This window comes from Lathamus discolor, chromosome 11 (genome assembly GCF_037157495.1).
Source record: "Lathamus discolor isolate bLatDis1 chromosome 11, bLatDis1.hap1, whole genome shotgun sequence".
NCBI classification, from domain to species: Eukaryota; Metazoa; Chordata; class Aves; order Psittaciformes; family Psittacidae; genus Lathamus; species Lathamus discolor.
In genome coordinates this window covers 12,757,587-12,774,012 of record NC_088894.1, presented here as the reverse complement: position 1 = coordinate 12,774,012, position 16,426 = coordinate 12,757,587, and the positions used below count along the sequence as shown (strand labels likewise).

General features: G+C 45.7%; 1 protein-coding gene across 3 annotated transcripts in view; it reads left to right on the top strand.

Moving 5' to 3' along the window:
* Positions 1 to 16,426, top strand: part of TOX2 (TOX high mobility group box family member 2) — a 142,950-nt gene that overhangs the window by 84,277 nt on the left and 42,247 nt on the right. The gene's annotated exons all lie outside the window — the stretch shown is intronic.

The window sequence follows — 16,426 nt, the reverse complement described above, 5'->3', positions numbered from 1 at the left end:
TCATTTTATGTTTCCAGTTTGGTGTCTTCCTGAGCCTTATTAGTCCCTTAAGAGCAGAGGGGGGGTTGTTTTCCTCTATGGACCTAACATCCTCACTGAACTGAGCAAAGTCCACACGCTCCATCCCCCACGTGAAGGTGACCAGCCAAAGCCCTTAGTCCATAGCCCCTACAGCCCATGTCGTTTCTCCTGTTGCCGGGGTGGCCTTGGTGGCATCAGAAAGAGAAGTACAGATGCGCCATGAAGGGAAAGGTGTCCTATTGATTTCAAGGGCAACAAGATCCCTCCTTGCACTTGCAAACTCACATTGCCTCTTGGCTCTCGCTGTGGCAAGGGGATACCTTGTGAAATATCAAATGACTCTTCTGTAGGAATAAATAAAGCAGGGATAATGAAGTAAAGAGCAGCTCTGGGAAGGAAATTCAGGGCTAATTAGACCTTATGTTGCTCCTGTATCAGCAGCACCAAGGAAGGCTTGTGACTTGATTTTGACAGTGGTATTGAATTAATACTATTGGTGATTAATAATATTTCCCTGTTTATCAGATTTATGGTTAGTTTTCTACATTGTTTCTCTCTAAGATCCTTGATTTTCATGGGCGCTGTTGGATGTCTTCACTATCAAAGAGTTAATTTTACTTCAGTGGCATGGTCTGCCACTGCACTACCTGGAGAACATCTGGTGTTGATTGCTTGAATAGATAACAGTCTGAAAGGCAGTGATATTTAAATATTTAGATGGGATATGATCGCTTAGTCTAGGAAAATCCCAAGGCTTTCTCAACTCTTCATGCTTCTCCAAGTTTCATTGCTAGTGTATTAAGAAAAATATCATGTTCTGCCCATCAATATTAAATACCAGCATATTTCGATAGGATTAAATATTACTTAGGCCTCTGTGTTAGCATTTAGGTTCTTAGGTGATTAAAACATTCATTTCTGAGACAAAAAAGAGTCAATTTCAGATGAAATATCTTCCCTTGGTTTAATTTAAAGCACAGCCCCCTTGCCTGACCCCTATTTTCATAACATGATAATTTTATCCCGTGTTGATTGTCTCATTTTTGAGAGGTGATATTGCACTTATAAATCACTTTCTAAAATACCTAAAGAAACAAGAATAGTGGGATTTATTAAGCAGCTTCTGGAGGTCTGAAATAATTTATTTTGGAGTAGTCCTTGGGAAATGTTCTCTTTCTTACTTTATGGTACTGTTTTACAAATGCAGCGTGGTGACAATAAATCAGGACTGAGCCAGAGAAGATAAGAAGGGGGCTTAGTGGGCTGTAAGTGTAGAGTGGAGAGATTAAGATTTGTTTGCCCCTTACCGTGAAAATAAAAAATCCAGTGAACCCTGAATTTCCCAGACAGTTCCAATTGGAACTGTTCAGTTTTGAGGGAAAACGCTTGAAGCTGTGATATGTCTCCAGAGGTCCCAGCACCAAAGGAAGTAGAGCAGGGAATGAACTCTGTTGCAATTTTAAGTCAAAATTCAGTCCTGTCAAACCCTTCTTCTGCATGTTGCCAGACTTCTCCCACTGATAGCTAGCCCCTTGTTTTCTTTGAATGCTCCAATCGAGTCTCCCCTTACTCCATCACTGGGGGATGCTTCAGGGTGCATGATGTGGAGGCCTCATAGCAGCCTTCCAGTATCCAAAGTGGGCTTATAAGGGTGCTGGGGAAGGACTCTTCATCAGGGGCTGTAGTGATAGGACAAGGGGCAACGGGTTCAAGCTTTAACAAGGGAAGTTTAGATTGGATATAAGGAGGAAGTTCTTTACTGTAAGGGTGGTGAGGCACTGGAATGGGTTGCCCAGGGAGGTTGTGAATGCTCCATCCCTGTCAGTGTTCAAGGCCAGGATGGGCAGAGCCTTGGGTGAGATGCTTTAGTGTGAGGTGTCCCTGCCCATGGCACGGGGGTTGGAACTGGATGATCTTAAGGTCCTTTCCAACCCTAGCTATTCTATGGTTCTATGATTCTGTGTGCTACAGCCCTACCCAAACATCAACTGCCTTTGGTGACTGCAGCTGGAAGCCTCCAGGCCAAGAAAGGGGCTGCTTTGCTAACACCTTCATAAGAGAGGATCTACTACTGCAGGGGTGGTGATGGGAAGCCAGTCTGAGAGCCTTGACTGAGCGCTGCGGGGCAGGCATGTAGAGGTTTTGTCTTTGTTCCAGGACCAGCATTGCTCATGCAAATGCTGGACCCAGGAACCTCAGTCCTTGCTGCTGCTCTTTGCTGTAGCTCATACCAGGTTTTGCATACGCAGCTATTTCCTGCCTTGGCTGCCATGTCTTTTGGTTTGAATACAGTGACAAATGACAAGCATTTCAAGGTAACATGTTTAGACGCTGGTCAGACTTTTTCCTCAAAAAAGTGGGTTGAGCCTTTTACAGAGCTTGGCAAGTGCTGCAAAACATCCACCAACATTCCCAGCTTGGGAATTTTGTAAGGCATCCTCCTGAAAAAACTCATGCTGCTGAATAGACGTGAGCTGGATTTCACTGAGAGCAATGGGGATTGGAGTCAGAAGGGAATAAGGAAAATACAGGAGCAGGTTGCTCTTCTCTTTGGTGTGTCTCTTGTCCCAGGATGTTCCAATGTTATCCTTAGATCTAATTAAGCCTGCTGATGCCTCTGCAGAGGAGGAGGCTGCTGCTCCCATTACGCACATGAATGCCAAGTCTGAGTGAGCTTAAATCAGTGCAGAAATTCTTATGGCAGAATGAGAGCTAGAGAGTGAAGGTGGATTTGCTGCCTGCCAGATCCTGCTCCTGGCTCCAGGCCACTGTGGGGTGTCAGGAGCTGGAGCCCCTCATTTGAGCAAAGCAGCTGTGCCTTAATGGGGAAAATACAAAGCCACCATCACCTCTGCATTTCCTTACCCCTTCGGCATCATCATCCAGAGCAGCCCCCATGTCACTGCCCTCCCACACTATGCTCTGTCCCATGGACCAGATCTACATTTAGATAACATGGTTCTTCGCTGCTGTTCCTGTCACTTTATTTCCTTTGGGGTTTTATTTTCCCATCAGTTTTTAGAAGTTAAGGGAGTTTCAAACCCTGAAGGTGGGATGCAGGGGGCTGGAGGGGAGAAAAGCAGGGACAGATGGACAGGATTAGACAAAGAGATGGCAAAAGACCATGGAAGACCGATGGAGCAGGGTGCAGAGAGGCTGAGGAAGAGGCAGGACTGGCTGGTTTGGTCCTGTCTTTTGCTATGGGAAAAGAATGAGGAATGGGGAGGAATCATAAAACCCTAATCATAGAATCATCATAGAATGGCTTGGGTCGGAAGGGAAAGAAAATAGGAGAGATGTGATTGCCATTGAGAATGGGAATATTTAGGAGAAAAGATCTTTTCCTTGGAAAGAGAATGACTTTGCCCACTGTGAACATCCCAGTAGTGTTAGAGCATGGACAAGCAGCCACTGAGCCCTCCAGAGACCTCCAGGGACTGTGAGAAAGCCGGGGAGGGCGCAGAGAAAGGCTGTGAATCGGAGGCGAGGCGGGTGCCCACTGGGTTAAGGAGCTGCTGTGCATAAATGAGATTTCAGAGGGGATTTGGCAGAACATGTTTGATAGAAACGAAGGGCGACCAAGGTCAGAGCCCAGGAACCTCCAATGCAGAGCAAACGTATTTCCATACACGAGATAGCGGCTGAGCAGGCTGCGGGTATCCCTGCTGATGGTCGTCCCACCTCTGATGGTGGGACAGTGCCTGTTGCTGGGGTGGGGGGACAGCGCTGCCTGGAGCCCATCACCACTGCTCAGAAACCCTGAGGCATTGTGCTCCTCCAAGCCTGGCCAAAGGACGCTGGGGCATGCTGAAAACCCAGCCTGGCTTCCCATGGCACCCTGCTCCTTTCCTGCTCTCTCCTGCAGCGGCCAGGTGTATTTTTGAACATTGTTTTGGACACACGGAGCTGTTATGAGCAAACATTGTCTTTGTAGCAGGTATATAGAGTTTGATTGAGAGACTGACGACTCTCCTTGTGTCTGCATCTTCATGGTGCTTCTCATCGTGAGAGATCTTTGTGGCTGCATTAAAGGCATTAACATTTCCTTGAGCACAGTGGGGTAACGTTTTTCTGCTCTCAGCAAGCTGTCTCAGACAAGTATAAAAAGGCCGCAGCCACAGCCTGGAAGCTCTTCATTTCAGTTTCTTGGGTGGAAACAGATTATTTGAAGAATATTACAAAGCTTCATTGGTGAAAAGCGAGTTCATGGTGTAAAAGTGTCGGATTTCCAGTTACCTGTGGAACCTGTTTATGTAGAGGTGAGAGAGTAATGGGTAAATGGGGGTGGGTTGTAGCAGCAAGGATGCGTGCAGCCCTGAAATAAGAGTTAGTTGGCTGATTTTGCAACCTGAATACCTGTTTCCTAATGCTGCAGTACTTTGCTGTGGAACAGAGAGAACCACAGTAAAACAACCCAGCCATAACCCACCTGCCCCCTCTCCCAGATGAGACATGGAAAGGACAAATAGCCCCTTCCCAGAGCTGGGCTGTGTGTGCCTAGGCTGTGGGACTGGTGTAGGGCTCCAAGGAGAAGCATCCTCTGTGGTGCCCACCAGAAGACCTCAAGCGAGGTTGTCCTGCAGGACCATGATCTCTTGGCTCCACAGGTCTCTCCCCAGCTCCCATCCTTCCCGAGACTGCTGCTCCCTGTCAAACACCGCAGCCTTTCTTATTGACAGCCTAAGCCAGAATCAGTGGGAACTTCAGCTGTTTTCTCTGAATAGCCCTCACTTGGTGCAGCCCTAAAACAGTGCTCAAGGTACTTGGTGGTGGGCAACACAGTTGGATGTGGCTGTACAGAGCCGGTGAGCATTGGAAGGTTGTGAGAGGGTTTCGTGACACAAAGGACAAAGATGGTGACACAAAAGACAAAAGATGGTGACACAAAAGACAAAGATGGTGACACAAAAGACAAGTAGGATATGCCAGTCTTCTGTCACTGGAAATACCTGACCCTGGTAAACAATACAGTTTACATGTTGCTGGTAAATACTCCCAATACATAAATATTTCAATCATTTTGAATCACTGCCTGTTAAAATAAGTTTTTTAATACCCCACCTTGCAGTTTTGCATCCAGGTCTGGGGCCCTCAACACAGGAGGGACATGGAGATGCTGAAGCTGGCTTTTGATAAGAGCAGGTAGGGACAGGCCAAGGGGAATGGCTTTAACCTGCCCGAGGGGAGACTGAGCTGAGCTCTTAGGCAGAAGCTCTTCCCTGTGAGGGTGCTGAGGTGCTGGCACAGGGTGCCCAGAGAAGCTGTGGCTGCCCCATCCCTGGCAGTGCTCAAGGCCAGGTTGGACACAGGGGCTTGGAGCAAGCTGCTCCAGTGGAAGGGGTCCCTGCCCGTGGCAGGGGTTGGGACTGGAGGAGCTTTAAGGTTCCTCTCGGCCCAAAGCATTCTATGATTCTAAGTTATTTCAAATAACCCATATCCCAGTGCAGCAGTGCCCTTTAGAGCAAGTCTGTGCTCATTGAAGAGTCTTAATAAATAAACACACCAGCAAGAGCAGTGGTCAGGCAATGCTTGGTTGGCTCCATCAAAGCCTCAGGCTGGCAGCACAGCACCCGTACAAAACTTAGCATGTCTTCCCTGTTTCAGTCGGTCCTGGATGAGTTCGCACTGGCAATTTTGTGTTCTGTGCTTTAAGTTTTGACTAATTTGGCTTTCTGCTTATTAATGGTTCAGTATTTAAAAACTAAACTCCTGAACACAAGCCCTTGGTGGAAAATAGTAATAATGCAACCATACATGAAGGGTTCTTTTGTATTAAACAGAGCCCTGTTTGCAATTCCCTGCTAGTGTTTTTCTCAGAGGCAATAAATGAAAGAAATATGTCTTTTTAAATTTTATAAAACTCAGAAAAATGGTTTTAAACAGCTTTTCTTCACCTCCTATAATTATTTATTTTCAAACAGTCCTTCAGGGTAATGTTCCGTTTTCTTATTTCACACTCCTTTTTCTCATAAATGAACCATCACTTCAATAAATCATTATGAAAACAGAGACTAACACAAACCCTGAAAGGTTGAAAGATTTATGTAACACATTTATGTTTTCCATTTTCTCATTCTGGTACTCCACTGCTAAAGCTAAGCTAATAAAAGCTGCTATTAATATTTCTTGTTGCCTAGCAACCGCAGAGAGGGAGTAATAGCTTTAGCTAGAAAAATAGATGACCGATAAGGAAAAATTCAATTCTTTTATTATCTCAAGGGAAAATGGGCTTTTACTGGAACATTATGATGTACGAGTGTGAAGTTGAATACAAAGGATATTTTTTCAGTTGTTTTTCTATTTTTAATGAACGTTATTTTACCTTCACAAACTCATTTAAGGCATTTGCCCCACCTACTTGCGAGCTTAATTTAGCAGCACCCACACATGCTTCTGGCTTTAAGGCTCTGTCGGCATTCTCATGTGAAAGCCCCTTCCCTCCATGCCTGCCCCCGAGCTTTATCGCTTGGTCATAAAACTTCCCTCCAGGTTGGAAACTGGGAGACAAGATTCACAATCAAAGGGTAAATTGTTCTTGTACGTATTTAAGAACACGCTTTCTCCGAGGAAGGGGTGTGCATGGCGAGTTTGCTTTCTGAAGTTTCAGCTGTCGTGGCTGAGCTCTGTGTTCAGGGAGAGCAGGAATGCTGCTGCTCCTGCCTGTGCTCTCACAGCAACTGCGGGCACTGGAGGTGCAGATGGAGAGCTGGTGCCTGCAGGTCCCTGTGGGAATATAGGTCCTTTTCTGTGGGAGAGGCCTTGCCTGTGCTTCCTGCTCATCCTGGGCATCAGAATGAGCTCCCTACAGAGCAGAAGCCCCTCTTTTCAAGTAGCTGATGCCATAGCTTCAGAGTGATCCCTGCCAGGTGCTGCCAGGAGAGAACTGGAGTGATGGGAGTCACACTCAGGTCATCATAGAATCATGGAATCCTAGAATGGTTTGGGCTGGAAACCTCTGCCACGGGCAGGGACCCCTTGGTCCAAGCCCCTGTGTCCAACCTGGCCTTGAACACTGACAGGGATGGGGCAGCCACAGGTTTTGCCAACACCTTGACAGGGTTTGGAACTGGATGAGCTTTAAGGCTGCTTCCAACCCAAACCATTCCATGATTCCATGATTAAAATGTGCTCTTACTCATGGCGCCACATTGTACCATGCTGGAAGGGTCTTGCGCTGCAGGAGCCAATGCGTGTGGGTAGGTCCCTCTGTGGAAGTGTCTTCCTTGTCTGTGTCTGTTTTGGTTTTGTGCTGCAAACTGGGTCTTTATCTCCCGCTACTCAGTTCTTGGCCTGAAAGCGTGTCCTGTCCAGAGGTGGTGTAACTGCTGCTTTCTATAAAGCAGCATCTCTGCACCATGTGGCCATCCAGTTGTGCTGCACCTTTTAACTATTGCATAGAAATCCATCCTCCTAATCTTTCCCCTCCTTGAGTTGGTCACTGTCTTTCAGATAAGCTGGTGCGTTCGCAGCAGTCCCAGTGGTTAAAGAGTCGCCTTATCAGCTATAAAATAACCATGCCGTAGCTGCAGGGAGGGTGCATGTGTTATCCCTAGAACATATGTCAAGTGAGCCTGTCCCCCTTGCTTGCAGCAATTTAAAATATCACCAATTGCATTGAAGTCTGCATTAAAGAAAACTTCTTTGGAACAATAATCAGCCCCATAAATACATGGTTTGTGTACCACAGCCGAGGAGGCTCGTTGTGAACAGCATGTATGTATTAGTAGTGTAATTAAAATATCAATTACACCGTGTTGACAGGTTGCCAAATAACTGGCTTTTGTGCACAGTAAACTTAATCACTCCGAAGTCTGCTCACAAGACCTGATGCAATCTTGATGCCAAACTAGCACAACATAAAAGCAGCATTTGCTAAAGCACGGCTCCGATATTACTCTGCGTAATGGTGCTGCACTCCGTAGCTAGTATCATGTTCTGAAAATTATCTTTTAATGTACAATTTGTATTGCTGAGAAATGTCACTTACTTTGCAGAACGTCTCGCCAGCAGAAAACCTAAGATTTATTCCTGTCATTTTTTGTCTGCTCTGCCATGTTGATAGTAAGAAGTCTACTTTATGTGTGTAATGCTTATGTCAGTTTTGAAATTTGGGGTTTCATAAAAGACAGTGGTATAAATAAAACATCATATAAATTAAAAATACAGTGGGAAGTAAAATCTGTGGGTTACAGAAGCAGATGAGATGAATACGGCATGAAGGAGGTTTCCAGAACAGTATCAAATAGCTGGAGTAAATATGCTCAAGGTATGGGCTGAATCTTCTTTAATAACTCATTCTGATCTTAAAATGTATTTGTCTGTAGTATACAGACATGCTGATGGAAGCCACTTAGCCTAGGTTTAACCCTTTAGATTTAGGTTTGTACTTGTGCATGTTGATGTGTTTTCCCCTCCTTAGCCAACAATCCCACTAATTTTTCTGGGTGAGGCTCATTTTTGCCCACATCAAAAAATATCCTGCAAATGAGGGCAGGCTTTGGAAAATGAAGTAGAGATTTGGAAGAGAGTTTCTTTGGAGTCTGGGATGTGGCTCTGGGGATAAACCATGTCGGACAGTCTTTGCTTACAGGTTGCTCGTCTTTTGCACAACAGTTCTAGGTCCTTTTTGGACCCAGCCGCTTTGGGAACAGTAAATAAAGTTAACACTAATATGTTTCCAGGGGCTCTCTGCTAACCAAGACCTGCTCTTCACCAGCAACCTGGGCTATATGTATGCTTGAGCACTGAAAAAGTTCACGTGAGACCTGCAGTATCTTACTTCTTCCTTCCCCTCTTACTGAATGTGCTCAGCCCTTTTGCAGCAACAAAAATCTACTTCCACCCTCCCCAAAATGTTGCCTTTGTGTTTGCGCACGTGAGTCAATGGTGCAGGTTATCTGAGGACTTCTGTTATGTTTGGGTCGCATACAGGGAAGAAGCGTAATTTCCACCCAGCAATAATCCCTCGGGCACGTGTCTGCGCCTTCTCCTGCATCCCATTCCTGCTCACTGCCTGTCACTTCTGTCATCACTGTGGGGATGCAAAACAAAGCTGAGCTTTCATTGCCACCTGTCTCGACTGACAGTAACAGTCTAATGCAGGGAGGGGAAGGTGGTTTTGCCAAAGAGACAGAGCTCCCTCCATCCCGCTGCGTGCTTGCACCATGCATTCACTTCATTTGATGTCCTCTCTGTCTCATGGCACACTCCCCTCTTTGCTGTGTGTGCTTGTTTCTGTGGGAATAACGAGGAGATGTGGTGGATCTGCGCCACATGGAACCTCTGCCTCGCCACCAAGTCTTCATGCTCATAACCTCTTTTGTGTCATAACCTCTGCCTCACCACCAGGTCTTTGTGCTCCCTTATGTGTTTAACACCCCGTATCACAATGCAACATAAACTCTTCTTTGAAGTGCATCAGGCACCTGTAAACAGAATAGGTTTTGCCAGTTTGATGCAGGAAAACCTGTGCGCTGTTAGTTATCCCACCAAAGTAGCATGTCTGGCAGCTCTTTGCCATCCACCTTGCATGTTTTGATCCATGTTGCAGTCCATCTTTAATTGCCCTTATCTCTTAGATCAATCATATTTCTCTCTTAGCTGTCACTCGCCTCTTCTTTGCATGTTTCCAGGTTGCACTAACCTGCACCAGCATCACTCATCGCCCCAGATTTTCCTTGCTGACAGGGAGGGTCTGTGCAACTTTGAGGCTTGTTTCTGAGCAGAACCTTTCCAGACATTCCATAGCCCAGCAGCCCTGCAGTGGCTGGTGTTGGAGCAGAGTCACCAGCACATGCCCAGGGCAGGACAGCACAAAAGGATGGAAATTTCCATGGCTTTTGTTTGAGCTGTGTGTTACGATGACTGTTCACTGCTGTAGGTGTGTGCACGTTGAGTAAGTCTTTTCTTATGATCTAAAGGGGAGACGTTTTTAGAGGCAAATAACAGAAAGTGCTTACAATAAAAATAATAGGCTGTAACAGGCTTCATTATGCAACGAGATCAAAGAGCTGCAGCAGCCACTCAAGGCTTAGGGGGGTTCTAATTGGCAGGTAAGATTTCCTCAGCTGGTGTATACAAATGGTAAACCTAGCCTTTTTGTAGGTGTTTTCTCCTGCTTGTGGACTCAGTGGGGTTTGCTGTTAAGTGTGAAGGGTGGTGGAGCACAAGGGAGAACACAAACATGAATCTTGAGTCTGATTTCCCTCTCTTCACCAAACACTCCAAATCTCTACCTGCACTGTCCCAGTGGGGTGGGTGTGATTCTGGGTAAGTCCAGTGCCAAATTCAGACCCCACCACGAGACCAAGAATGTTAAACCTATGAAGCACACCCTGAAAATCACAGCTCCAGCAGTCCTCCCTTCTGCCTCAGTGGTACAGGATGACGCACTTCACATCCCTGTAGCCCAGAAAAATTGAAGTTACCATTTAAATGAAGAATGCTACTTGAGTCCTGCCTCCGTGAAGAGGTGTGGGATGCAATGTCAAGAGGAATTATAATGATTGCTACAGATGCAGCTTGTCACAAGGAAGAGAAAAATGTTTCTGTATCTGATGCATGGCAGCGAGCCAGTTGGTAATGTTATATGTCCGAGTGTTTTACTTCAGCTCTGCTGGCTGGAAAGCATTCCTTAATGCTCTGTGTGGCTGTTAGATTTGTCTCCCAGCTCTGCAGAATCCCATTAGGAGCCTTCCGTTTACACCATGGAAATTGTTTGGTCTCCAAACGGCTGCACAAGGGAGGGAAAAGTGTATTGCTGCAATTCTTCAATATCTAGAGAAACCACCAGCATTATACTTCTCACTTAGCTCTCTTGTAGTCAGCATTTCTCATTATGGAACGAGATGTCCTGTAACCAGCAGTAGGCAGCTGTTCGACACCATGGTGCTGTTAGAGGGAGCAGAATCTGCTCCTTTTCCACTCCAGCCACCAGCATTGATGTTATTTAGCCTGAAGCCTGCTGCTTTTGTGTTGGTTATTGCTTTGGAGTTGGAGAGCAAAGGCAGGTATGTAGTGGCCAGCATGAGCAGCTCCATGATGTATATTATGCCTTTGCCACTCAGGGCTGCGTTGTACGTAGTTCCCCCCATGAGCTGATACTCCTCCCATCTGGTTTCTGCAGGGCAAGTGAAGATCATGGGGTGAGTGGCAAGACCTGGGAAGAACAGGCCTTCTCCTTGCAGTGACAGACACAGAGGTGGATGGATTTGAGGTGTTTCGAGATGCAGCAGCCAGAAAATGGAATAGCAAAGACCAAGGTCAATCAGGGAGCGGCTGTCCTGACCCAGGACACTTGCTGTGCAGGAGAAGCACTATTTGCAGTCCTACTCTGTATTATGTTGTTTGGCCAACACTAGAAAAAGCAGTGATTAAAGACCCATGCACACCATGATTTATGAGGGTCTCTCAAGGTTTTGTTGTTGCCTGGATGCTCTGTTGTTTGTGCTTTTTTATTAAAGATGCTGGATGTAGGCAGCAAGGAATAAAATTTGAGGGTGACACAAAGAAATTGGACGTATTCGGGACAGGTGAAAGGGAATTCAGAGAGATTTAGGCATAGGAGGGAAAAGGACTACAAGATCGCTAAGGCAGTTTGTTCAGTGTTGATAAATGCTGAATTAATGCATGTTGAGGAGAAAAAAAAATCGCTTCTCAAAAAGCCTGCAGTGCTCTGAATTAACTGCTCCCAAAAAAACCCTGCACAGGGGCAAGGTGTTGGAGGACAGGAGAAGTTCTTGGGAGGCTGGAAAGTTGTATACTGTGTACTATGCTGGTCAGCCCACCTCAGGCAAAAGAAGAGAAAAAAAGAGGCTCAAAGAATAGAAACAGGAATTATCATGGGCCTGGAAAGCTCCTCTAGGGTGCTGTGATGCTCAGCATCCTCACATGCTAAGTTTAAGAAGGAGGAGAATAAAATAATTGAAATTATAACAGTGGATAGAACAAACAAGCAAGAACATCTGGATCAGGAATGTCCCTTAATGGGGAAACTTCATGGGAATTGAGATTTGGAAGTTCAGAGCAAAAACAGGGAATACTTTTTTTCCACACAGGCCAAGATCATAGAATCACAGAATGGTTTTGGTTGGAAGTGACCTTATAGATCATCTAGCTCCAACCCCCTCCCTGTGCTACTGTCTTCTCATCTTCATAGAAAGTTACTTTGCTTAACAGTTCTACAGGCAGCTCAGATACCTGTATTCAAGTATTTCTTCACTGCTTTGAGCAGTGACACAGTCTGGGACTGACTGGGAGTGAGGGTGAGAATGAAAACATCAAAAGGATATTTTTTAAATGCTTATGGATAAGCCAAGACCATGGGGAGTTGCTGTAGCAGATGTTAAAACGCATGTTGGTGGAGAGGAGGAGGTAGCTGTTACATGTCATAAATCCAAAGCTGATTTCTGACTGGGATTAATCTGAAGCTGGGAAGCACCAAGTCCCATCTCACCTGTATCAGGTCTCATTCAGAGGCAGAATTGGTCCATGTCTGCTTTGGGCTCCTGGTAACACTTTGCACTAATTTGGCCATAGACCAAATGCTATGTAGCAACGTGAGCCAGATCTGTGTAGTTTCCCTCTGCATTCAAAGCCTGGATCCTCTTTACCTTGACAGGGTGGGGATGGAGATTTGAACCCAAACTGAACCTCGTAGTATTAATAACTGCTTAATACTTGAAACATTTTTGCCCTATCTCATCAACATTGTTTTCTCTAATGCCAAGAGAAGTTGTGTCCCATTCTTCTTTTCCAGTGTGTACTGATGCCAGCCCATTGGGATAGACCATCCTTTGCAAGCCACCTCTTTGAAGGTGCATTTTTCATGTGTGCCTAGTTTGCATATGTAGAAATGGTCTCTGGAAGAGCCAAGCTCCAGTTGTTAATACAGCACAGGTTTCATCTTCTTAGTGCAAAACGTCCCTCTGCCATCACCAATTGACCTGCTTTATTGCAGAAGGTTTCTGCCCAGTCCTGGAGACAATACTGCGTCAGCTCCAAGTTCCTCTCTAGTTGGGCTTTTTTATGGCATGTTTCCAGTCCTGATCAGCTTTCTGTGTCTGTCCTAGGGATTCTCTGATTATTTCAGCCTGTGTTTTTTAGCAGCAGTCTACAGACAGTTGGCCATCTGGTTAGCATTAATCTGAAGGAGGAGGCAGCATGCTTACCTGCAGTGAAATAACTTTCCTTTCAAGAAGAGTCTGTTAATGTTCATGTTCATGTTGAGCTGAACTGAGAACATCCAGTTCTGGGAAGAGGGCAGAAGAAGTGAAAATGGGGTAGCTTGGACACATTCCCTGCCCAGCTGTCCCTCACAAGATCCAAAGCTGGTACTAGCAACTGAAGTTGAGTTTTTGCTTTGATTTCTACATCTTGGCAGGCATGATGAGGTGGAAAGTACCTGCCTTCTCACCCAGAATGACAAGGCAGGCCACCGGTCAGCCTCCACTGACAGCTGGGTTTGTTTTGGTTGGTAGTGTTGGCTAAGTTCTCTCTTTTGGGAAATGCATTCATTTTTAAAGCTTACATTTCATGGTAGGATTTGTGAGTACTGCAGCCTAACTCCCCTTGCAGCTGTCCATAAGAACATACATTTGAGTTCATTTTTCCTGTATCAGAGCAGAGGGTACAATCAAGTCTCTCTGCAGGATGTAGTAGGTCTGGAGGTCCATGAGAAATGTGCAGAAATGAACAACACTGTGAAGCTAAGGGATATTCTGGGTATTGAACAGATACCTGCTGGAGACAGAATTGTCTTCATGGCCCTAGAAGTGACTACAGGGCTCTCACTGAGGTGTCTTAGATGTCACAACTTACGAAGCCGTTTAATGCATCCACATTGTAGACTGAACAACAGAAAGATCTGTACTTATAGTTCCTCCTATTGCCTCCATCCCATCATCTCACCGAGAGGACCAAGATCTTCTGCTCTGTTTTGTCCTTCTTGGGGGGCGTCATTGCTTGTTCAGTGGCTGCATGTTCTTGGCAGAACTTCAGACCATCCATGGTGACCACTGGAGCTCTACATCACCTACAGATCAGCTAAGCAAGAGTTGCCCCAAGAGTTAAATTCAAACAACAGAGGCCAAGACAGAAAGAAAAAGGGTTTTTAATCCTTCCACAAACGCAAAGACTGAATTGGTGGAGTCCTTGTTGTGCAAGGGACCTACGCAAACTGTCAGGGAGTTTGTGAGGTGGACTAGAGATCCCTGTCCCACCCGGGTTATGGCAGATTTGGAACATCCTTCTTTAATAATTCAGCATCTATGGTTCTGTCATTCTGTTTTACATGGCAGAAATCCAATTCCTGAAACACAGGAATCCTGAAGGGATGGAAGCCGAAGTTCAGCACTGAGTATTATGCCTGGATGAGGGTGTTGTATTGATGCCAAGTGGAAGAGCAACACCCCTGCTGATTCATGGCATGTGTGATGTGTGCCTAAGCAGTAGGGTCTGTAAACATTTCCTCCGCTGCCCCAGTGGATGTTTGTTTCGCAGTAAAGGTCTGTAGCATTCAGGTGGCTGTGGAAGGGACTCTTGTGTGGAACAGTACAAAGGTGCACCAAGGGGGGCTTTTAAAAGGAGTTTTTCTCTGGCTTCTCACTTTCACAGAGCATAGATGAGACTGAGCTGAGCTCTTAGGCAGAAGCTCTTCCCTGTGAGGGTGCTGAGGCGCTGGCACAGGGTGCCCAGAGAAGCTGTGGCTGCCCCATCCCTGGCAGTGCTCAAGGCCAGGTTGGACACAGGGGCTTGGAGCAAGCTGCTCCAGTGGAAGGGGTCCCTGCCCGTGGCAGGGGCTGGAGCTGGACGAGCTTTAAGGTCCCTTCCACCACAAACCAGGCTGAGATTCGAATTTCCAAAGAATTTGAGGTGGAAAAGCCTGACTCTGCTGGGATCACACAGAGCTGCATTTCAAGCTGTACACGTCTGTATACACTGCTGTTGTGCACTAACTTCTGGTCTGCACAGGGAAACTTTTGTGTGTGACAATCTTGCCTTTTGCTTTTACGCTTCGGGTCTTACGCCTCAAAAATCCAGGACTAAATTGAGGCCTCTTTCGGAAATTTGGATTTCCTGATTTGTAATGGTTGATCAGAGCTGGAAGTCTCCTGAGTGACAGTTTGCTTCATTCCCTTTTGCATCGCTTTCTCACTGAAGTAGAAAAGTCAAGTACAAGGAATTTAGTGCAGTCAGCAACAATTCAGCCATGCTGATTTATTTGAGCCATTCACCAAGAAGCACTGCACTTCTCTGGAAGTGCTCGTGCCCGTGGATTTCATGTTGATTTTTGCTGTTGCCCATGAATGGTCAAAGGTTCTTAGTTGTTACAATCAGATTTTTTGCTCTCATGTCCTCTGGGTGATGCTGAACTCTGTTATTCTGCTGTCCTTGGAGGATGCGTGCATGGAAGCGGAGCTGGATCTCCATCTGGAGGTCACTGCAAGGGTTAGGAGCGAGGTTCTTGCAACGATTTTAAATCCTATTCCACGGTATTTACATTCTTGCAGTCTTTGTGTTGTGTGGGAAGTTGGCCATATGATTACAATAAATAGGTATGAGGAAGCAGCCAGTAACATTTTTAACACCCAATCAATCACTTGGCACACTCTGATACTGTACACACCATGAATAATAATAACTGGACTTCAGTTACAGCTCACAATGAGGGTTCACTGGGGACAAATTAGACATATAACTACAATTATGGCTGTAGCAAGATGGCTCCTTTGTAGTACATAATCTACTGTAATTTAAAAAACATGGATCATTACAATCAATACATATTGCAACCAGACTCTATGAGCTTGAGTCTCCCTTACACAAAGACATGTCAGTCTTGTCAAGGGCTGAGAGCCAAAGTCATGGAAAACAGTGTTAGCTCAAGGAAGGCTGGGCTTGCTATTTCCTCTGAGAACCCTTTTCTTAGATCACTTTTTCCCTCTATTTTTCACTGAATAGAAATGCAACTATTTAACATGAGCAGAGCGGACTTCTCAGCTTCTTGGAATTCATCATGAAATTAGTGTACCTAACAGTGCCGCTAAGTAGATAAGACTTGAGCATGCGTCTGTTCTACGGGATTGTAAGGCTTGGCTCCATAAGCCCTGTCCTTTGGAGACAGTTACCTATTTTAGTGAGAATGGGAAGCTGACCCTGCAGGATGGTGTTTTGAGCAGCAAAGAAACACTGCATGATATCAGAAATCCAGGGCACCATGGAGCAGCACGTGGGTTTGAGGTTGGCAGAGTTGGGTTTATTGAAAGAGGACATTGCCTTTGAGGTGACTGCTCTGAGCCTGCACACTGCAATATCCAAATAGCCCACCAAGGGGAAAACTGAGGGCACCCAGCCGTAGTACAGGCATTTAGGTAACTTCTTCAGAGCCAAAAAGACTAAGAACATG